This window comes from Jatropha curcas, chromosome 4 (genome assembly GCF_041381405.1).
Source record: "Jatropha curcas cultivar XTBG-Jc1 chromosome 4, XTBG_Jcur_1.0, whole genome shotgun sequence".
Taxonomy (NCBI): Eukaryota; Viridiplantae; Streptophyta; class Magnoliopsida; order Malpighiales; family Euphorbiaceae; genus Jatropha; species Jatropha curcas.
The window spans coordinates 5309444-5332739 of NC_143154.1; the positions used below are offsets into that span (position 1 = coordinate 5309444).

Genomic DNA, 23296 nt, shown 5'->3' on the forward strand with positions numbered 1-23296 from the left:
CAAAATTTGGACCCACGAACCTTAAAAAAAATGTCATTTTGTTTTGACTACCTACTCCACTCAAATTTAACTCAATTTAAATGATTAAAAATTCACTTTTTATATTTTCGGTTGCAACTCGTGAATTTTGCTAAAAACCAGATCAGTTGATCCGGTCTGATTTTTAGAACAGTGAACTTAACGTCGTTAAGGTCTATGGTTAGATAAGTACTTAATGTCACTAAAAATAATAGTACAAGGACGTCATATGAATAAATAAAACTTTAACAGCTCAGTAACTAAATATTACAAACATGAGGGGCTTATAAATGTATTTTTTACCTTCCTGAAGTGATATAGTTGATAAGACTCTCAATCCGTTCCATTATTAGTTCTATAAAAAATTTGAGGGTCTAGAATTTCTATTGGCCGCATTTTAAATTTTTTAAAAATAATGTTATAAAAATGATAACTTATAAATTTTTAATTAATATTTTTCTGTTATCATTTTATTTATAGTTATTTAAAAATAACAAAATATTATTAAACATTATAAAAAAAGAGAAAAGTTGAAAATAATTGGAAACTAATTAGTTCAATTGAGTGCAATTTGATCTTTGAAAAACTTAATTTTGTTGGATTTTAACAAAGAAAATATTTTTTTGACTCAATAATTATTATATAAAATTGAAAAACCTTAAAAATAAACTAATTTAACTTTAAAAAAAAAAAATGAAATCAACCAATTTAGATCCGTTGCTGGTTATCAATTGAATTGTTTGTGGACAAGTGGATAAGCGCTTAGTGCTAGCATTTGAGGAACCACAAATAGTTCGGCCTATGCTGGATCACATATAAAGGGATAGAAATAAAGATTAGGGGAACACATTATATAAGTTTCCAGAAGCGCACTAAAAGGCAATTTACTGAACAAGAGTTCGGTTCGGTTGTGAATAAAATAAATCCGCTAAGCACCTTGTGAAAATAATGTACGTCAGTAAGGGCAAGTCATAGATTATAGCAAGATGCCCTTTGGAATATGAGAAGGTTCTAACCCACGAACAACTTGTATAGGTTGGACCCAAAACGAACAATATTTTATTTGACCTATGATATACTTAAGGTCTGTTCGGCTAGGTATGACCACGATTACAGAACTAACGGTTTCGGTTTGAAAAAAAGTGGAACAGGAATTGAACCGCTTTTAGACGGTTTTAAAATCACCAGGTTCCGGTTTGAAACCGAATTTAAATAATTTTTTTAGTTTTTTTAGCTATATAAGAAAATTAATAACAAATAACAGTATTAAATTAAAAAAAGACTGAAAGAGTAAATTAATAATTTTAAAATTTATTAAAAAATTATAACTACACAAAACATAAATTTAAAATCCTTTCCTAGTATTTAATTTCTATAAATTTAAATTGAGAGACATGTCAAAAAATGGACTTGTACTTACTTTATATTAAGAGAAAAGAAATGATAATAGAAATTCAATGGAGTCTAAAGAAAAAGAATTGATATTGTGAAAAAAAAAAGAAGATTATTTAACAATTAACAAAAAATATAAATTTTTTATTCTAAAAAATACCCTTCAAATTGCCCTTTTTTTACCATTGTAAGGGAGAAAAATGTCTTTTTTATTTTATTTAAGAGTCAAAAATAAATCTTAAATAAATATTATTTAATTTATATGTAAAAATATATATTATAAATGGTAAAAGATTTAAATTAAAAATATTTAAATGAGGAGCAATTTTTTCTCTTTTTCAATTTATAATTTATAAGTTATATTTATATTAATAAATTTTAAGATGACGGTAAAGTTACTGCATTTGATAATGAAAAATAAAATTAATTTAACAATTAAAAATCATGTGTGATGTGTGATATTTTCTTCCTTTTTTTTTTTAACGGTTTCAAACCGGAACCGCCAGTTTTAATTTTCAAATATAAGGAATCGCAACCAAACCTTAAACCGTCGATTTTGATTACAGTTTAGAACCTTGAACCATTAACTACGGTTCAGTTTCGGTTTTGACCTGTTCGGTTCCGGTTTAAAACCAAACCGTGGTCATGTCTATGTTCGGTAAAATTAGCTATTTAACTGTTAGCTGTTTTAGTAGCGTTTAACTCTTTTCCATGAAATACTAAAAGCTAAACATACATATGTTAACTTTTCACAAAACGCTACCTTAATCTCTAAAAATTAGTTCAAATGCTATATTACCAAATTCTATAAAAAGTAGCATTTAACGTTAAGTTACTTGAAAAATTGTTGTCGAACACAATCTTACTTTCTAAAAGTTAGCTCAAAGAGAGAATTATCCAAATCTTATATTTTAAATAAATGCCTTATCTCAAACCAATATAGGATAACAATGGCCTAATATACAATTTCACCACTAACTTTGTGACTTGTTATATTTTCACTCTAAAATAACCAACGATCTCTAAAGCACATTACAACACCGTGCAAAAAGAGGGCAAGGAAACTGGAGTGAAATTGTTACTTAACAATATATATATACATATGTTAAATAACATCAATTGTTAAGAAGAAATCAGTCGTCAAAGAAGGAAAAAAGACATCATTACAGACTTACAATATAGAAAGCAAAGGACGTTTTGTCTCAAAGTAGTGGGTCATAAAAAAAAAATTAAATTAAATATGGGAATTGCAATCCTCATGTTTAAGTTGGAGAAAAGCCACAAAGCCAACAACTCAAGAGGATGCAAAGTATCCAAAACAAAATAATTGAAAATGAATAAAAATAAGATAGTTACAAATTTAAAATCTTATGCATACCATTTTCACAGAATCAAAATTATTTAAGAAAATTACGTACCATTATCGCAGGTTAGATATTCCCATTTTCAATAATTGTAAACAGTCCCTTTTAACTTAAAATCTCATTCGCAATCGGTGGAGAGGTAGATTCACAAAGATGCATGGTCGATTTTGGGCTTCAAAATAATGGAGAAACAATTGGATGGTGAGATTGATCATGAGCTAGGGTTTATATGATGGGGTTGTTGGAGTAAGAAGGATGAGAGGGAAGAAAACGTTTTGTGTGAGAGAAATATAGCAAGTCCCACCGCTAGTAGTGAAATTGTATATTAGGCTGGATAACAATTATGAGTTCATCAACCAGTCATCCATCAGGTGTTTTAATCAAATTTTAGTGGTTATTGGACGAGTTTTAAAAATTTTCAATTTTTTTTTTTTTATTTCAGTTGGATTCGAAATTTAAATGGAAAGATTCTTATTTGGATATTATTCTAATTCTTACACTATGAAACTGAAATTGTAATTGAAAATTTTGATTTTGATTCTAATTTCAATTTTCAGCAGATAAAACTTTAATAGGTTGGATTCGACAGATTCTAAGCTAACTTGATTCTAATATGAAAATGAAATCATGGGGCCAGTCTATTGTAAAAAGAAGCAGGTCATGCAATTTTTTTTTTGCAATTTAGACTCTGTTTGTTTTTGAAAAATATTTATCAAAGAAAATATTTTCGTTGAAAAATATTTTTCAAATAACTTATCTTCTGTTATTTGGTTGTAATTAATTAAAAATATTAAAATTTTCAACTCATAATAATAATAATAGAAATTTTATATTTTAAAAATTCTATTATTAAATATGAGAAGAATGCGCCGCCTTGATTCATACAAAAAAACCCTAGCCGTCTCTCTCTTTCTTTGGCTCTCTCGGTTTTGAGTTCTTCTATATTTTATTTTTAAACCACCACCAACCATCTTCTTTGGTCGGCAATGGTTTCTTTTCATCCCTCTTTATCATTTTTCTTCATTTTGTTTAGTTTTTTCTAATAATTTTCAAATTTATAATCGTTTGAAATAAAATTTAGATTTAGTCTCTGAGATAATAGATCTTGAGTGTTTTTTGTACTCTCTTAGTGCGTTTATTAGTGTCATGACCCATTTCCGTGGGCCGGATCGGCACTAGAGCCCAGGTAAGCTTAAGGCCCCCGAGGCCCGTAGTAAGCCTGAAACATTAAAAATTTACTATCTCAATATAATTTTAAACATTCAGCCCATATTTATAGGAAAATAAACCTCAAGATTTTATTAAATCTTGTCCCAAATTTATCAGCTACAACATTTCATAGTTCGGGCCCAATTAACAAAACATCACATTTTTAATATGGGCTCACATAATTATATCGTCTATGTTAATACACGACTAATTGAACGCACATTCTACAACTACAAAGTCACTAACTATTTGGTATACATAGCTTTTTTATACATAAATTTACATAGTAAAATAATTATGGAACTGGGAAAATTTTCTTCTAGCACTGCGGCGAAAGAACATAACCGAATTAAAGAGAAACTTACTTCCTGAAAAATTAAACAAGATATGTGAGTCTTCTAAGAAGTAATACTTATTGCACAACACACGCATTCACACAAATGTATAAATATATCAATCTAGTCATCCGACTAGCTATATGCTCACGCAGCCAGTCACACAAATGGCATGTCACCAGCACTCACAATTATTAACATCTTCACATAATCACATCATGTGGAAATTAGTCAGTGGCGTCACCTAAACCCCCGACGAACCATCCTCTCAAACAGCCCATCCTCTCAAGCATGTGCACCCGGGGAGCCAATCCCCCATACCTGACCGAACGGTCTAATCCTCACACGACCAGTCCTCTCATTATTTTTACATTATCTCTTTTCTTTTTCCATACCAGCAGGAGGCAACCCGGTGGTCTCCATCTAATCTAGATCATCAAGCACTCACAACAGGAGGCCACCTTGCGGGCTGCGATCAAATCTAGACTATCAGGTGCGCAGCGACGAGAGGCCATCCTACGGTTTCTATATAATCCATGGTATCAGGTGCACACGGGGGCGCCGATCTCTCATTTTCCCAGCCGACGGTCCAATTTCATAATTCATCATAATCAGGATCCATGCTTTATCGACCGTCCTCACAAACCCATGGTGACCCATTTCATCCCAATTCTACACAAACAAAGCACAGCAATATCACAACACAATTAATCAAGTATTGCAATTAAATGCAATCATATTAATCAATTAAACATCATAATGCAATTCACAATTAGACATTCAAAATCAAATGCAAATAAATAAGTAAATAGTATTAACAATAAACAACAATAATAAAAATAAATAATAATAATAATAAACAATAATAATGAAAATAAATAAATAATGGAATGCTTAAATGAATAATAATGATAATAAATGAATAATTAGAGCACTTTATTTATTATGTATCAAATTATAGAATTTATCTAAATAAGCTTATTTATTTTGTTATTAATTAAAATTAGTCTAGGTTCTATTGAAATTTCGGCAGAACCTCCCCTAGAAATATAACTATCTACCTATTTAAATATCACAATAATATTATATATTTATCAATCAATACACACAGCCCATCCGTCGGGCAACTCACAACAACATCTCCTATCTGCCATATCCATAATCACTGATCATACCCGATCCGCCACCTTCGTAACTCAACATCCACTGAGCTCTTTCATCAATAAATAATCAACTCAATTTAATTCACATAAATAATAACTAAGAATTCTTATTTCCATATCAAATCTTCTAATTATAATTATAGATCATGTAATTTATTTGACAATGTTCTAGACTAATTTGCAATTACACTATTCCAAAATCCTAAGCCAATTAACTAAACACATCCGGCTATCACAATGACCGCGTACTAATCGATTTAATTTATTTATAAAAGACTAAATTGAGAATTGAGTCTTAGAACGTACCGATTGAAAATCGGATGACGAACCCACAATCTACACGAGAAGAGGAAGATTCTGCCTTTTGATGTCTCGCCGGAGTGTTGCCGGCTGGTTGCCGGGCCGCCGCCATCGCCGCCATGCAGGGTGCCCAGAAAGTCGCGGATGCCCAGAAATTTACAACGATCACACCATTCGACTCAAAAAGTTGCAAGGAGTTCAAATCCGTCATTTATTTATGGGTTTAGTGAGCCAATCGACCGGAATCGCACTTGGTAGCCACTATACCTCCACCTTCAATGGTGTCTTCGCAGAACCGAGCCAAACGTCGAGCTTCGTGGAGGGGAAAGTGTTCGCAAGTCGTCTAAGGGCCATTCGCGCCCAATCTCCTCACTCACGGCGATCGGAAACAATGGAAAGTCGCCTGAGATCGAAGAGCATGACTGTCGGATGAGACGACCTTGATTCGCGTTGCTGGAGGTCTGATCGGAGCTAGGGAAGGTTGGAACGTGTCTAGCATCACCAAAGGAACCGATCGCCACCTCCATCTTGCTGAATCGTGGCCGGAAACGAGAAGGAGAGGGAGGAGGAGGGGCTGTTGCGCGTGAGGAAGAAGAAGGGGAAGAAGAAAGAAAAGAGAAAGAAAAGACGGTTCTAGAGAAATCTGGGTCATTCCGGTTCGATTCGAACTGGTTTGATTCAATTCAGAGATTTAGCTCGATTTTTATTTTGTTATCTGGTTTTTCACTTGGTTTTTAGGTTATTCGCGTGGTTTTCGAAAATCAATTTGATTTCTGGGTCCGGTTCGATTTATTTTTAATTATTTTACTTAGGTTCCTTAACTTTTTCTCCATTTACTCAATAATAATAAAAATATTAATAGTAATGATATTTGATTTTAGGATAATTAATTTATATATATTCATAATAGATTAAGTTGCTGGAGTTTCATATCATTTCTTGAAAATTTTAATTGTTCTCAAATCGAAAATTCCGATGATATATTTGGGCTTAGGCCTAACTTGCAAACTTGGGCTCGAATTGAGATTTTATTATACTTGCAGCCCGCATGATCAAAATTTCTGATTTTTGATTTAATAAAAATTCAAAGCTTTCGAAAATAAAAATTTGGGGTGTTTCAATTAGTTTCTCTCTTTTTAGGGGATTGTTTCTCTTTATTGAGGAGTTTGTGTGAATATTTTATTTCTCGAATAGTTAGAAAGATATGACGGATTGTTGATTGCTTGTGGTTGAAGACTTCAGATCTTCGAGTTTGGATAAGTTTCTTTTACTAATAAAGACTGGTAGTGTTTCTCCATTAAAGTTTAATATATTAAACTCTTCTACGAGTGTTAGGATAAGTTTCAAAAATATAATATTTGGGACAATATTGTGAAAGGTTTTGTCATCCTATTTGAAAATAAACCCATTTTTACCCAAAAGATTAACATTTTATAGACAAGAACATCTCCAAACAGAGATTTCAATTTTCTATATTTGTATTTCTAATTCTTATAGGAATATTATGTTGTACTCAACTTATATTCATTGTTAATAAATTGTTAATTTTTTTTCTAAAAAATAAGAAAAATGCAATAAAAAAAAAAGATAAATTATGAAAGTGGTGGTAGCTGATAATGATTGGTGGTGGAGGCTGAAAAAGACAGTGGCCGATGGTGAATGATAACAAGTGATAATACCTACCGATAATTAATACATTAAAACATATAAATTTATAAAATTATTATAAATTTATCTTACAAATTATTTTACACAAATAAACTGATCCTTAATAAAAAATTTGGTGTGCTTCTCAAATTTCTCACGTGGCTTTTATCTTTTGAGAATTCATAAAACTGCGCCACGTGGTGGATAAGATAGAAATATAAAGAACACAATAACTATTTGCACTCTCTCCCCTACTCGTCAATAGAAAATATATTCTCTACCTCTTTCTCCCACTCTCCAAGGAATACACATTCACCACATCTCTCCATTCTTTCAACGAATGCACGTTCGCCATAGTTTTACATTCACAGTTTGAGAGCACGACTTCAAGGTTATTCAATTTGATTGCATTATTAAAATAATATACAAAATATCTGCGCGTGAAACGCGGTACTAAGACTTGCATTTCTATATACTTTCATCTCTTATTTATTCTATTTGGACAGATTGAAATAATAGTAGACTGCATCTATACCAAAAAGAGAATTTGAAACTTTTTCATATTTTTTTAAATTGATAAGATATGATGACTGAATATACAAATTATCTAATACACTGTTGAAAATAAACGGTAACTTATTTTAATTGATTTAGTCATAATTTCACACTTCATGCGCAATAATTGAAAGTGTTTCAGTAAATTTTTATTAATAATAATTATTAATTATTTTAAAATTATTAATTTTTAAATTTAAAAATCAAATATTTGAAATTTAATAATCTTTTTATTGATTAAATTTTTCATATCCGAATTTACGAATTTACCAAAGACGAAGCTACCTATTGGAGAAGGGGGCAATTGCCCTCTCCTTTTCTTGGAAAAAAAAAATTTGTTGAAGTTGAAAATAGCGATAAGGTGAAAATAAGGAGGGATGCATGTCACACAAGTAGGGGTGAGCACGGTTTGAAAAAATTTTCAAATCAAACTATATAAATTACGGTTTTTAAGTTTTTCAATCCAAATCAAACCATATAATCAATAAAATCAAATTATACCAAACTGCAAAGAACGTTTTGGTGCAGTCCAGTTTGCGATTTGATAATTATAAAAATAATTTAATGATCATTTTAATTATAATATATAATGTATAACATAATAAAAAAATTTATAACTAGCAAAAAATGTTCATTTATTTGATAATATAAAGTATAAAATATAAAATATCAATTTTTGCAATTTTAAAAAATAAAAACAATAAGATTATATGCAAGTAATGTTCATGATCCAGCAAAGTATAACTTACCAATAAGAACTTATTCATAAAACAAATAAATTTCTTTCAATACTATAGCATTAAGAACGTAAGAAATGACACCAAAAAGAAGTTGTCCCGTTCACAAGGTGTAATTTTAAGTTGAATTTATTTTGTTAGTGTAAAATAAATTACATGTTTGAAATTTGTTATTAATGCGGTTTGATTCTTGTTTTAAATGATTTAATTAAATAAAAACCAAATCAAACTGTTTTTAAATGGTTTATCAAATTATAAACCAAATCAAATCGGTTAAAATAATAAATCATTTAAAATAGACGGTTTGGTGTGGATTGATTTGGTTTTGCGGTTTAAACCGTTTAATACTCACCAAACCAAACCGTTGATAACTATTAATCTTTATATTTTTTTAAACTTGTTTAAGGCTTTTACTCGAGCAAAGATAGTAATTATCTTGTGTTGATACAGAATACGCATTATTTGACACATGTATATAGAAACCTGTTACTCAACCTATTATCTATTATCTAGATATTTTTTAACTTTATTTTTTTTCCTTCATATCTATCTTGTATTCTGTAACCTATTATATATTTAAAATATATATATATATATATATATATATATATATATATATATATATATATATATATATAGTATTTTAATATAAAAATAGTTATCTAATATATAGAACAATACATGGAAGTGTAATTTGATATATCATTTAAATTATATTATATAAAAATAATTATTTAATATATGGAATAATAAATGGATTAATAAATTTTGATTAGTTATTTTTTATATACATGGATGTCTAATTTGATATTTTCAAAAATTAAATAAATATTTTTATGATTAAATATACAATATGAATTATTTTTAAAAATATAAATGAATTTAAGATAACAATTAAGATTACTTATACTAATTAGAAGTAACAAAGTACAATTTATATAGATTAATTTATATAATTCGATATTATAAAAGGGTAAAGATTTATAAGCCTTGGAGTTATATAATTTAATTTTTAATTAAATAATATTATATTAAAAACTATATAATATAATTTAAATTACATGATACATGATAAATATATTAAAGAAAAGAAACTAAAAATTTATAATTATTTATTAAAATCTAAATAATTTATTTTGAGTAGATGAATTCGAAGTATTAGACAATCATTTATTTTTGAATTTTTATGTTTTACATAATTATAGTGATGTTGAAAATAGTTTTTTTTTTTTAAGTTGCTTCTTGAAAATATTATTTTTTTTAATTTACATAATTAAATAGTTTTTATATTTTAATTAAAAAACTAAATCCTCACCTATTCTATAGGTGATAAGTCATTTAATCAATTTTAAATCTAATGGTTTATATCTAATTAGTTCAAATCTAATGGTGAATAAGAATTCTATATCAATACAGAAATTTTTAAATCTGTACTCTAGTTTTACCTCTCGTTTAAATGAGTTTGAAAATTTTAAAAGAATGCGGATAAAAATACCTAAACAGATTTAAAAATGATATCTGGATAATAAAATCATAAATGCCCAATTGTTTGGGTCCAATCTATCAGCACCAATTTACGGCCCAACGCCTAATTATACATTCAAATTTGTGTTGGGCTTCTTCATGATACGCGTGTCCGAAACTGCCCGACACACAAAGCTGAGGTAATGCTACCGTGGAAGACGACAACCTCGAGTCTCACGGAGGCCAAAGACAGAGAGCACCGTCGCAACTCATAAATCACAGCTCATCTTTGCCCTCACGAGGGCGAGGTCCCAATCGATGGCGGCATTTGATTCTTCAACTTCCACAAGTTGTCGCTATGGCTGGGGCGGATCCAAAATCGTGATTTGAATCTTCAACCATTTGGTTAAAGTTCGCGCAAAACCTCAATCAACTACTAAAGATAATGTTTGGAATCTCTTGTGGCGAATCTTTCTTTTGCTTGGAACCACTGCTGCACTAATTGGTTACTCCTCCATCTCTTCCTCCGTCTCAAAAGAGAAACAAATGTCATTATGCAAATGAAGTTAGAATATTGAAGTTAATTCAATGCATTTGAATTATTAGGACACAAGGATCTACCAGTAATAGCAAGAACAGCTGGGAGATTAGCCGGTGGTGTTTGTATTACCACTATGTTTCTGTTATATATATATATATATATATCCCTTTTGCATATTTTTTTTCCTCTTTGGTTCAAAGGCCTCGGATTCATGTTCTATGCACAGCCAGGCAACCGTATATGCAAGATTGGCTGAAGCTTCTGCCCAAAAGACTGGCTTATTGGACAGTGGTGCCGATGCAGAAAAGTTGATTGATGATGCTGGGCTTCCAAATGTTCTACCTGTATCTGCTGAAAGTGCTGGGATGTTACCGAAACGCTCAGGTAATAATCTTTACTCAGATGCAGTTACTATCTTCTCTTTACATCTAGAAATGATGCCATTTGTTGTCTGGTGCATTATTAGTCCTGGTGCTACTGAAGCAGGGCTAAATTAATAAGTAAAATAGGATTGTGGCTCTTTGTGTGTGTGTGTGTGTGTGTGTGTGTGTGTGTTTTCGTGGATGGTGTACTGTTATAACTCTTCTATTAACTCATGGTCTCTTATATTGCACCTATTCCGCCTTTCTTTCTTTTTTTTTTTTCCCCTATTATGCTTGCATGCATAGACCAATGGGATTCTTTTTGTAAAACGTTTATCAACGTGACATGTGATGAATTATTTATATAATAAAAGGGCTATAGAACTATGTGTATTCTAATGTTTATTCCTCTGTTGTAGATAAATGAGGTGTTCCTGTTCATTTTCTGTGTCCTGAACATCCCAATACCATCTACAATAACATAGACGATAAAATTTTGAAAGCAAAGCAGTGAGAGATGAGCTAAAATTTTGAAAGCAGGCCTCTTTTAGTTCTTGGTGCCTCCTTTAGTTGTAGCCTGAGGAGGCTAAAACAGAGAACATATAGCATGTCTCATATTGTAATAACATCCTTCTCCTATTGAACACAAGTTAAAACTATGAGATGATGTAGATATAAGAATTTACTTGTTCCTTCTCCCTCTCTCTCTCTGTCAGTGTGTTCATATCTCTAAATAAAGAAGAAAAGAAGAAAAGAATTTACTTGTTAAAGAACACTTTGATTATTATGAAATTAAATCTGTTACTTTTAGACTTGATGCTTTTTTGGGAAAGTTGAGAAAACTAAAACTAAATTTATCATCGTTTAGAGGTGGAATGCTAAAATGTCAATCCTGGAAAACAAAAACCAAATTGTTCTGCTCACTAACTTCTGCATTTTAGTTATGAACTTGATTTAGTAGATTCTTGATATTGCAAAACATTGTGGCTTGAAATATAAATTATATAACTAAACTATACATGTACATTTTCCTAATCACAGTGCTAAATTCTGATTCTAGTTTTATTGATGTCTGTTAGAGTTAAGAACGCAGCAGAGATAAGTTAAAGAAGAGAGAAGGAGAAATAGAGGTTAGATGACATTAGAGATTGGAACTTCCATTAAATGAGAATTCAGATTTACAAACAGGTCTTGATTGAAGAACAGGGAAGATAATAACAGAAAGGGAAAAATAAAGTAAAAAGAAAGGTTGCAATTTCGATACCTTCTCATTTGAATCGCTAGCTATATATATGATTTCCCCCTAACAGAATCTGCTTATGTGTCCAGCAGTGTTGCTAATTCCTTTACTGCCCTCTTTGTTCTTTGTTTCTTCTAGAAGAAACCTTGTAGGCCTTAGGCTTTTCTCAACAGTCCTATCATTACCATCCCTTGGGAGACAAGCCTTGTCCTCAAGGCTGAAATTAGGAAATTGCCCCAACATATCAGCTTCATCGATCCAGGTTGCTTCATCTTCTGTCTTTCCTTGCCACTGTGTTAATAATTGGCGAACTGGCTGATTGTTGATCATTGTTGTACGGTTTTAGCAGACCTTTTTAGGCTGGAGCACAGGTGCCTCATGGTTGTTTAAATTCTTTGGTAAAGTATATAACATAGAGTGGTTGCCAATAACCCTTTTCAGCTGGGAGACATGAAAATAGGGTGTATCTTGGCGTCTGAAGGGAGTTTCATCTTGTAATCTACTGCACCAATCTTGTCAATGATTTCAAATGACCTATAACCTGGCAGCCAGCTTAGCATTAATTCTGGTAGCTACAGATTGTTGACGGTGAGGACGAAGTTTCAAGAATACTTTGTCTCCAACAGAGAATAGGACATCCCTACGCTTTTTGTTCACGTATTTTGTCATTAGCTGCTGTGCTCTGTGTAGATTAAACCTCAGCTGCCTAAGAATTTCATCTCTATTGCAGAGGTGTTGAGACAAGGCTTCGACCTGAGATTCACCTAGTAAGAATTGATGTAGAGTAGGAGGTTTACGGCCATAGACAGCTTCAAACGGTGTCAGCTTGATGGCTCCCTGGAAATTTGTATTATACTGGTACTCTGCCCAACATAGCCATTTGCTCAATGACTTTAGTTGGTCAGAGGAGAAACACCACAAGTAAGATTCCAAGCTCCTATTAAGGACTTCTGTTTGTCCATCCGTTTGAGGATTATAAGAGGAGCTGAACTTGAGTTGCGTACCCTATGGGCGGAATAATTCAGTCCAAAAGCTGCTTAAGAATAAAGGGTCTCGATCACTAACCATAGACCTCGGAATGCCATGGAGGCGAACCACCTCTCTGATAAACAGTTCAGCAACTTTGGCAGCTGTAAATGGATGCCGAAGAGGGATGAAATGAGCGTATTTGGATAGGCGATCGACAACCACAAGGATGTAGTGAACCCCATTAGACTTGCGTAATCCTGTGATGAAGTCAAGTGCAATATCTTCCCAAACTTGAAGAGGTACATGTAAAGGCTGCAATAGACCAGCTGGTGATTGAGCCTCATATTTGTGTCATTGACAAACAATACAGGAAGCAACAAAGTCTTGGATCATAGCCATCATCCCTTGCTAATAGAAGTTAGATGCAATTCTTCGGTAAGTTCGGAAAGCACTAGAATGACCCCCCATAGCAGTTGAGTGGAACTCAGAAATTAATTTTGGTAGCCAGCTAGAAGATGATGGAAGTACTAACCTGCCCTTGTAGAAGAGGCGATCGTGAATGATCGAATAGTGGGCTGGAGCTATACTCGGAGAAGAGAGAGCTGAAATGATATTGAAAAGGTGGGCATCTTGTTGAATTTCAGCATTAATTGTATCCCAATCAATCCATTGAGGAATAGAGATGCTTTGAAGAGTCAATTCTTCGCCCTTTCGTGATAAGGCATCTGTTGTCTTATTTGTTTTGCCAGAGCAGTATTCAATGACGAAGTCATACCCCATAATTTTGGCTGACCAGTATTGTTAGGCAGGGGTGGAGACCTCTTAGTGCAATAGATGATGCAAACTACGCTGATTGGTTCGAATTGTGAATCAACGACCGATAAGGTATGGCCTAGTGTCTTATTGCAAGGACTACAGCCATTAACTCATTCTCATAAGCTGATATAGTTGTTGCAGGGTTGCCAGTTGCCTTGCTGAAATAAGTAATTGGTTTATTGTCTTGCATTAGTACAACACCAACTCTAGATTTTGAAGCATCGGTCTCAACAATGAAGGGTTTGGAGAAATCTGGCAGAGCTAAAACTGGAGAAGAAATTATGGCAGCTTTCAGGGCATCAAAAGAGGCTTGTGCTTGTGAGTTCCACTGAAAATCAGCAGCTGTTTCCTTCTTTAATAGCTGAGTCAGCGACTGTGCAATGCATCCATAATTCAGTATGAAGCGCCGATAGTACCCTGTCAAACCCAAAAAATCCCCTGACAGCTTTAATAGACTCGGTATTGGCCATTGTAAGATGCTTGAAATCATAGAAGGTTCCATGGAAACACCTTGGGAGGAAATGACATGTCCCAAGTATTCAAGAGAAATTCTGCCGAAAGAGCACTTTTTGGCATTCAAGTGTAGTGAATGGTTTATGAGCAGCTGAAATACAAGTTCTAGGTGGTGTAGATGGTCTTGCCACGACTTACTATAAACCAGTATGTCATCGAAAATACCAGAACAAACTTGCGTAAGTGCGGCCAAAATATGTCGTTCATAACTGCTTGGAATGTCACTAGGGCATTGGTTAATCCGAACGGCATTACCAGAAATTCATAGTGCCCGGAATGAGTGCGGAAGGCCGTTTTGTGAGTATCGGAAGGAGCCATTAATATTTGATAAAATCCCTGTTTCATATCTAGCTTCGAGAAGAACTGGGCTCCATGTAGCTCGTCAAGCAATTCTTGACTAATTGGAATAGGGTATTTGCGAGGAACAGTTGTTCGATTAAGGTGGCGGTAGTCGACACAAAATCACCAGCTGCCGTCTTTCTTCTTAACCAATAAAACTGGACTAGAGCTGGGCTTGATGATTCCAGCAGAAAGCATATCAGCAACCACTTTCTCAATTTCATCCTTTTGGAGATGCCCATATCTGGAAGGCTTTATTGAAATAGGACCCTGTCCAGGTTGAAGTATGATTCTATGGTCTTGTGGACGGCTGGGAGGAAGGTGTTTTAAGTCCTCAAAGATTGTAGGGAATTTCAATTGGAGCTGCTGGAGTTGCTGAGATTGACTAGAGGAGAGGGCTGTTGAGTTGGCTGAATATTTTGTGTCTGCAGATAATTCCCATAAAAACCCAGAAAATTCAATGTCATCAATAGCTACCTTTGATAGGGACTTAATGGAAGCTCAAGAACGGGACAATGAAGGATCCCTAGTGAGAGTTACCCAATTTCCATTATAACTGAATACCATAGTCATTTTCAGCCAATCGACCTTGACTTCCTCCAAAGTCTCTAGCCAAGCAATACCCAAAATAATATCAACTCCACCCAAAGGGAAAACAAAGAAATCTCCTGTTATCCCAATAGAACCAAACTGAAGCTTTAAATTCTTATAAACACCTCTGGATTGAATCCGATGCCCATCACCTAATTTGACAAAGAAGGGAGGCATGGGACTAATCATTAAATTGAGTGATTGAACCATATCTCCAGAGATGAAGTTATGGCTGGCACCACTGGCAATCATTATGGTGACCGTTTGAAGTGATAGGGTGCCCTTAAGCTTCATCGTACGAGGTCGTGAAATACCCCCCACTGAATAGAGTGGTAAATCCAGTTCAGAGAAGTGAGCTTCATCCAGTTCAGTAGAGAGAAAATTGGAGGAAATGGGTTCCATATCTGCAAATAAACCATCATCTGTTAGAACATCATCTTCACCGCCAATTAGAGCTCTCAGTGACTTATTGGGGCACTCCTGTAATGGAGAATAAGGCTGTTTGCAATGTAAACACAGTCCCTTGGCTCGAAGCTCTTGGTAATAATTATGGGAGTAGTGGCGAATGCCACGAAATTTGTTAGTAGTATTGGGTGGTGGTGGAGGAGGGGCAGGTAGGGTGAGAGGTTGATTGTGGTGGGTTAGGGTTTGTGTTTGGTCGTTTGATTAGGGGATCGAGTGGGAATGATTTCTGTCCGGGTCGGGAAAGTAATTTGGTGTGGGGCACGAGTTGTAGTTGGGAAAAAAGATTTTGGGCCAAGTCCAAAACACTGCTTAGTATGTAAGTCGCTAACGTTTTGACGATGGGTTTGTTTAAAGGAGGCGGTGGTTGGATTGAGCAAGACGGCTTCCATTTCAACTTCTCGAGCCGTGTGCAGAGCCCTGTATAATTCCCCAGTATCAGAGGAACGGATTTTTACACGTATTCCTTCCTTGAGTCAATTGAGAAAATAACCGATCAATTGAGGATCAGAGAGAGCTGGAGCTTGAGCAGCTCTGAAGATGAAATCATTAATATATTAGGTGACAGTACCCATTTGTTTGACAGCAGCAAGAAGCTCATATGGGTTAGAGGACACATCGCCATTGTATGCATTGATGAGTTCATATTTGAATTGGGTCCAACCTAGCTGAGGATTTCAAAAATGAAGAGGTGCTCCTTCCATAGAACACATAGAAACAGAGACTTGGGAAGCTGGTGGGGTGTTATGAAGTTCAAAATACTGTTCGGCTTTTTGCTATCTAGCCAACAAGGTCTATGCCATTGAAGGTAGGCATATCCAGTTTTTTGGGTATGAAGGATGGGTTCGGATCTGTAAAAGGTCTGGTGCTGGTGTGGTTTGTATGGGAGGATGTTTCTTCTTGGACGTTTGGGTGAGGATGGGTGGAGCTTTCAGAGATAATGGCTGGTGCTTTTCCGACGATTAAGGTCTTGAGGAGGGATTTGATTTCTATATTATCAGCTGGAAGGTTGTGCAAGGTGGAAAGGGTGTCTTCAATGGAGGATATTTGTGTGCTTGAATTGTAGATACGTTCTTCTCTAACGTTTCTACTCTGGATTCCATCTTTGTTATTGGCATCTGGCAGGTCGGACCAATTTGTTAGAGTTAAGAACGCAGCAGAGATAAGTTAAAGAAGAGAGAAGAAGAAATAGAGGTTAGATGAAATTAGATTGGAACTTTCATTAAATGAGAATTCAGATTTACAAGCAGGTCTTGATTGAAGAACAGGGAAGATAATAACAGAAAGGGAAAAATAAAGTAAAAAGCAAGGTTGCAAGCAACCCCAGGACCAGCCCGATACAGAGAGAGAGACCCCCTGCCAAAATAACAAACTCTATATCTTTTTTGACACTCTCATTCCAATCACTAGCTATATATATGATTCCCTCTAACAGAATCTGCTGATGTGTCCAGCAGTGTTGCTAATTCCTTTACTGCCCTCTTTGTTCTTTGTTTCTTCTAGAATAAACCTTGTAGGGCCTTGGGCTTTTCTCAACAGTCCTATTAATGTCTTTTAACCTTCGAATTTTTGTTGACCTCATGTTCTTGTCTTCTCTTGGTAGACAGTGGCATATTATTAATAGTATTTAAAAGTTGCATGTGCCTCTGCTTCATATTTACATTATGAGCATTTTCATTAGTGATTGGATCTTAAATCAATGCATAATTACATTACAGTCATTTCTCATGTACATGGTGACTGTTGATTCTCTTGAACTGTGTAGATGGATCTTTAGTAAAAAAAAAGTTATGAAAAAGTTCTTGCCATAGCTTATATTCTGAAGGATGCAATATTGATGTGATGACAGATGATATAAAAGGATCTGACATTGTGTTGGAAGCTGTATTGGAGGCTGAGGTGGCTTAGCGATGCCAAAGAATTTTTTGCACAGCCCCAAAACCAAATGAAATATGAATGAGTGAATATTCTGTTCTAAGGTAAGCATTTCTAATCAGCATTCTGAAAAATAGGATGAAATTTTTTATGGTAGACTTAGATAGTCACCACAATTCCCTGCATGCGGAGCTAGATTTGGTAATTTTGCATTATTGTACATAAACAATTACTTTAGCAAGTTAGATGTTGTGCTTTTTGCTTTTTGATTTTTTTTTCTTTTTGCTCCTGCAGATTTTTGCTATTTCTGATGGAACTGTAGAGAGTGCTATCAAGGGAGTTTTGGCAGTGGAAGGAAAACTAAGAACCTCTTTTTATTATTAGTTGTAAATAAAATCGCTCTTTAGCCTCATATAAGCATGTTATATAGTTAATAGAATCCATGTTATAATCTAGGGATTTAAATGAGCCGAGCTGAGCTCAAACTTACCAGCTTCGAAGCTCGGCTCCAAAATTAATGAGCTTGAAAATTTTAGGCTTGAGCTTGACTTGAGGCTCGAGTTCAATTTGAAAAATTTTAAGCTCAATGCTCGAGTAACCTAAAATTAGGGGTGAGCATGGTTTGGTTTGATGCGGTTTGAAAAAATTTTTGAACCAAATCATTAATTACGGTTTATAAATTTTTTAATCCAAACTAAACCATTTACTCAATGAAATCAAAGTGCAAAAAGCGGTTTGGTGATGTCTGGTTTACGGTTTGATACCATTAAAATAATTTAATAATTATTATAATTGTAATTAAACAACATAATAAATTAATATATAATTTATAATCTATAACAATAAAATTAATGAGCTTGAAAATTTTAGGCTTGAGCTTGACTTGAGGCTCGAGTTCAATTTGAAAAATTTTAAGCTCAATGCTCGAGTAACCTAAAATTAGGGGTGAGCATGGTTTGGTTTGATGCGGTTTGAAAAAATTTTTGAACCAAATCATTAATTACGGTTTATAAATTTTTTAATCCAAACTAAACCATTTACTCAATGAAATCAAAGTGCAAAAAGCGGTTTGGTGATGTCTGGTTTACGGTTTGATACCATTAAAATAATTTAATAATTATTATAATTGTAATTAAATAACATAATAAATTAATATATAATTTATAATCTATAACAATAAAAAATTATAACTAGCAACAAAGTGCTACGTTATTTGATAACATAAAGTACAAAATTTAAAATATCAATTTCTGCAATTTAAATTTATAAAAACAAATAAGACTATATGCAAGTAATATTTATGATCCACCAAAGTGTAATATACCAATAAGAATTTATTCATAAAACAAATAAAATTTTTTCAATACTATAACATTAAAAACATAAGAAATGACACCAAAAAGAAGCTATCACGTTCATAAGCTGTATTTTCAAAGTTTCAAATTAGATAAAGCATAACAATTAAATTAATACCACAATGACATCATAGAATATCAATAATAGAGGGTCCTTGTGAAGATTTTGAAATATTTGCAAAAAATAAAATAAATCATGTTATAATTGAATATTTTAATGAATTTATAAATAATATATAAATAAGATCAGCCAAAAAAAAAAAAAAAAGTTACCATTATCTAATTTTTCTATCTCATCAAGATTTTAATCAAGATTCACTGGGTTTGAGGATGCTCGAAGCCAATCTTGTTTATATATTAGTGATTTCACTATCTTAAGAGTCAAAGTGGATATTGGAATTTTAGTACATCATATGCAATCTGTGAAACAATAGGATATACTAACCTTCCATCACTTCAAGATATCAAAATGATCAGTACGCTCTACAAGCCCATCTTCCAGATATTTATCCAATTCTATCTTATTACCACTTCCATGTTGTTGAGCTTTGAACTTCTTGAACAAGGATACCATTTTGGTTGGCTCTTTTGCGATGATTGCTCTTCATTCATCTCACTGACTTATTAATTTGAAAGTCAATACTTGATTGTGCACTTGAACTGAAGTTAAAATCCTTGTACTCATAAAATAAATCATATAAAACCCCTCTTACTTTCGCAATCACCAAAACAACATTTTCAATTTCAAACATTTGATAAATTCCAAATTCTAAATATTCAAATTTATATCGAGGTTCAAGCACAACTGGAATAAACAGGAACACATTAAGTTTTTCTGGATTTTTTCAATATTTGTAATACTTTTCTTTCATTTTTTTGGCCATTCTAGAAAATCTAATATCATTTATAGCAAACCATTTCTTTAAAAGACAATCAATGTTGCTAATTTCTTGAAAGCAAAGATTGGAAGTAACAAACAATGAGCCAGAAATATGCAAAGTGAGATCATAAAAAGCTTCTAACATTCTTGCTAAATTCCTAACTATTTCCCAAAGGGTCTTGTTCTTCAAATCTTTCAAAAGCCTTCTGAAACTTTTAAGCAACATTAAGCATTAAAAATGTGGAGTTCCACCTTGTAGGAACATCAAGACATAGCTTGCTATTTATTTTTTCCTCTTCTGACACAAAATTAAAATTTTTGCAATCTAGATGGTGATTGTTTTACATATCTAACTGCATTTCGAACACGAGAAACAGAATCATTCAATAGCTTTAAACCATCATTCACAACCAAATTCATAATATGTGCAATATATCTCATGTGAATATACTCCCCCTTTCAAAACACTTCCCTCCCAATTATTGATCATTCTTTTAAATAACTAACAACAACATCATTGGAGCTAGCATTATCAACTGTAATAGTCATCAATTTATCAATTTTCCATCTAAGCAAACACTTCTCAATTACTTTCCCAATAGCTTCACCTTTATGACTAGAAATTGGATAAATAATATGTGCAACTTCCAATTATTATCAATAAAATGCCCAGTTAAACACAAATAATTAATTCTTTGCACAAAAATCCATATATCTGCTATGAGACAAATTCGTTTACAATTACTTTTTATAATATCTTTTAACTTCGTTCTCTCATTGACAAACATATTATAACAATCCCTTGCAATTGTAAATCGAGAAGGAACTTTAAAACTTGGATTCATTTGACTCCAAAAGTGTTTAAAATCTTGACCCTCAACAAATTTAAAAACTTATCAACGATTATCATGTATGTCAAGGCCTTTCTAACAACCTCTTGACCAAACTTCCAAATTTTCAAAAGAATCGCTCTCAGAAGATGCTTGAAAATTTAGTATTGTTTAGGCAGAGGATGGTTGATTTGGTGTGTTATAAGGATAATTCTTGCATCTAGTTGAGTGCGCCAAAGTGTGCTTGTGCCAAGTAATCTAGGATTGATTTATATAGTTGATCACAGTAATTGCACTTGCATTCTTTGAAAGCAATTTTGTAAGATGATCCCAAACCTCAGCTCTTTCTTTCCCTTGGTGCATTTGTTGATTTTAGTGCTTTCTCAGGTGTACTAATATATGGAGCCCTCATTTGTTTCGGCCATCTACTAAAATTATGTTAAAAAAATTAATAATAAAATTCATAGATTGTTTAATATATTTTATATACAAAAAGACAAATAACCAAAAAATTACTTAATAACAATTTATATACAAATTCAATATAAAATGAATAACACATCCACTAAGAAAATTTTATCAAATTGTTGTTAAAATTTATTATATTTAAACTTGCTTTTTTTTTTTTTATAAACTCTAATATCTAAACTGAAATTTGTGATTATAAATCATTTATCGTTGTTGTGAAAATTCTTAACTGAAATTACCAAGTCTTGATAAAGTCCTAAACTGTCATGTACAATTAAGAAATAAGGAGCGATTCATAATATTTGAAAATAAAAGACAGTTGATGAAAGCTATTTAGAATGAAGCAGAACAAGGAAACAAGAAAGTCTACTGCAAGTTTTTGTTTGTTACTAACATGCTAATATAGATAAAATGAACTGGAAAAGTTAATGATAGTTGACAATAAAGCCATCTCGAAAAATGTAATAAAGCTGATCATACTTATTAATAGTAAAGAAAAAAAAAACATAAAATAATAGCAAACAACTCAAAAAAACACTAAAAAATAAAAAACTAAAAATAAATAAAGAAAATCGTAAACTTGTGGAGTACATGTAGGTAGGCATAGCCACCGGTTCGGTTCTAACCGGAACCGAACCGAAACCGAATCGTACTGTAGACGAATCGGAACCGGATCGAAACCGGCGGTTCATAATTTTGAACCGGAACCAGAGGTTCAAGGGCCGGTTGAGGTTCATGTGGATGTTAGAATATGAACCGGAACCGGCCCGGAACCGGCGGTGAACCGGCGATTCCGGTCCGGTTCGAACCGGATACACAAAAAATTGTAGCTTAAAATTTTATAAAAAAAATTATATCAATTGATTTGATTGTAGTTGATTTGATTTATGGTGAAGAGAAGTAAAATGGTACATAAGTTATAAAAAGTTGTGAAAAAAAATACACATTTTTTAACTTAATTTATATAAAAAATGGTACATGAATAGTTGATTTATATAAAAAAAATACTTTCAAGTGTACAAAAAAAGAGTGTAACGGATAGTTTTTGATATGATAAGTGTTTTTTATTTATTTTTTGATAAATAAAATTTATTCATTTTAATCATTTATTTATTTATTTTCTGTAATTTACTAAATTATATAAGGGACAATTTGGAAAACTAATAAATGAGACACATGTATAAATATGATGAGTTGATGATTTTTTTATTTCACAATCAATTATATCCTAACTCTTCTCTTATTCTCAATCAAAATTCTCTCAAATTTTCATAGTTCATTATTTTTTCTATTGCTTTATTTTCCTTAATATTGGAATTATCTATTGTTTATTTTTTATTTTCTTACATCTAATTCCAAATTCTTACTCTAATCTCAAATTTTTCCATTTATAAATTTACTTCATTTGATTTTTTAAATAATTTTCTTAGTATTTGAAAATAATAATTTCCAACTCATTCCATTAATTTTATATTCCATTTATAGTTTTTTATATTAGTAAATTAGCAAAATTTGTAAATTTAATGTAATAATAGTTCTAAGTTAGTTAATACATGTTTTTCTTTTAAAATTTATAATAATTCATTTAGTTAATAAAATTTAAACATTTTAAAATTATTATTTATTCATGAATTCGGAATCAAAATTTTATTATTTTTTTAAAAATTTGCGTAATGCCGGAACCGAATCGGAACCATAATTTGAACCGTCGGTTCGCCGGAACCGTGCTGAACCGTGCCGGAACCGGAACCGGACCGGAACCGGAGGTTCAAGGGTCGGTTCCGATTCAAAATTTTAAACATCTCGAACCGGCGGTTCAGTGAACCGGAACCGGCGGTTCACTGAACCGGCCATGCCTACATGTAGGGTGT

At 32.7% G+C, this 23296-nt stretch overlaps 1 long non-coding RNA gene across 4 annotated transcripts; it reads left to right on the top strand.

The window, feature by feature from the left end:
* Window positions 1-10326: 10326 nt before the first annotated feature.
* Window positions 10327-18467, top strand: LOC105650447 (uncharacterized). Of its 4 annotated transcripts, XR_016320530.1 has the most exons (5): window positions 10327-10838; window positions 10952-11109; window positions 12167-12335; window positions 17867-17996; window positions 18187-18467. It is a non-coding gene; the product is annotated as an uncharacterized LOC105650447 (long non-coding RNA). The 4 variants fall into 4 exon arrangements; XR_016320528.1 differs by lacking the exon at window positions 12167-12335 and having other exon boundaries at window positions 10331-10838; XR_016320529.1 differs by lacking the exon at window positions 12167-12335 and having other exon boundaries at window positions 10331-10838; window positions 10956-11109.
* Window positions 18468-23296: the final 4829 nt, after the last annotated feature.